Consider the following 1,879-nt stretch of genomic DNA (forward strand, 5'->3'; position numbering starts at 1 on the left):
TCAAAAATGCAGTACTTAGGTATAAATCTAACAAAATATGTATAAGATCTCTGGTGAAACAAATCAAAGATCTTGTATTCCTCTGCTTCTATTTTCTGGAAGAGATTGAAAATTGGTATAACTTCTTCCTTAAGTGTTTGGTAGAATTCACCAGTGAACTATCTGGGCCTGGTGCTTCCTGTTTTAGTTATTGATTCAATTTTAAAAAATAGATTTAGGCCTATTCAGGTTATCTATTTCTCTCTGGGTTAGTTTTGGTAGATTGTTTTTCAAGGAATTTCATCTAGATTATAAAATTGTGGGGATAGCTGTCCACAGTATTTCTTATCCTTTTAATGTCCAGAGGATTAGTAGTGATGGTCCCTTTCATTTCTCATATTGATGATAGTAATTTGTCTTTTTTTATTGGTTAGCCTAGTTAAAAGTTTATCAGTTTTCTCAAAGAATCAGCTTTGGCTTTGTTGATTTTTCCCTATAGACGTCCTATTTTCAGTTTTATTGATTTCTGCTCTAACTTTTCTTCCCTTTCGCTTACATTGGATTTAACTTGCTCTTTTTCTAGTTTCCTACGGCAGAAGCTTATGGTGATTTTAGACTTCTTTTTCAAGTAGGTGCATTTAATGCTAAAAACTTCCCTCTAAGACCTGCTTTTGCTGCCTCTCACAAACTTTGATAAGCTGCATTCTCATTTTGCTCAAACTATTTGAGACTTCTTCTTTGACTCATGTTATTTAGAAATGTGTCATTTTAATCTCCAAGTAACTTGGGATTTCCCATCTATCTTTCTGTTGTCTATTTCTAGTTTAATTCTGCTGTGGTCTGAAGAGCATACTTGGCATTTCTATTCTTTTAAATTTAGCATGTTTTATGGCCCAGAATATAATCGGTCTTGAATGTTCCATGTAAATTTGAGAATGTGTGTTTTGCTGTTATTTTACAAATGTCAATTAGATGAAGTTCATTGATGGCACTCTTCAGCTCAACTGTCCATGCTGACTTTCTGCCTGCTGGATCTATCAATTACCAATGGAAGAATGTCAAAGTCTTCACCTGTAATAGTGGCTTTGTTTCTTTTCCTTGTGGGGTTATCAGGTTTTTGCCTCATGTGTTTGATGCTTTGTTGTTTGGTGCATACACATTAAGGATTTTTAAATATCTTCTTGCAGAATTGACCTCTTTATCATTATGTAATGCCTCTCTTTAGCCCCAATTTTCCGTGCTCTGGTCTGCTTTGTCTGAAATTAATACAGCTAGTACAGCTTTCTTTTGATTAGTGTTATGATCTTCCTCTATCCCTTTAATGTGTCTCTATATTTAAAATGGGTTTCTTGCCCTAGCTGGTTTGGCTCAGTGGTTAGAGTGTTGGCCCTCAGATTGAAGGGTCCTAGGTTTGATTCCAGCCAAGGGTTGCAGGCTCAATCCCAGGGCCTAGTTGGGGGTGTGTGTGGGGGTGGGGGTGTGTGTGGGGGTGGGGGTGTGTGTGTGGGGGGGTGGGGTGTGTGTGTGTGGGGGGTGGGGGGGGTGGGAGGCAAGCCATTGATGTGTCTCTCACACTGATGTTTCTCTCCTCCTTCCACTCTCTCTGAAAAGCAATGGAAAAGATATCCTTGGTGAAGATTAAAAAAATAAAAAGGGTTTCTTTAGACAACATATAGCTGGGTCTTGTTTTTTAATCCACTGATAAGTCATCTACATAATTGACATTTGAAATGATTACTGAGTTTAGTATCTACATTTGTTACTATTTTCTATCATTACCCTTGTTCTTTTTTCCCTCCGTTTTTGATTTCAGAGAGGACGGGAGTCACTGATTGGCTGCCTCCTGCATGCCCCCTACTGGGGATGCTTGCAACCTGGGTATGTGCCCTGATCAGGGATC

Source organism: Miniopterus natalensis, chromosome 9 (assembly GCF_054644295.1).
Source record: "Miniopterus natalensis isolate mMinNat1 chromosome 9, mMinNat1.hap1, whole genome shotgun sequence".
Classification (NCBI taxonomy): Eukaryota; Metazoa; Chordata; class Mammalia; order Chiroptera; family Miniopteridae; genus Miniopterus; species Miniopterus natalensis.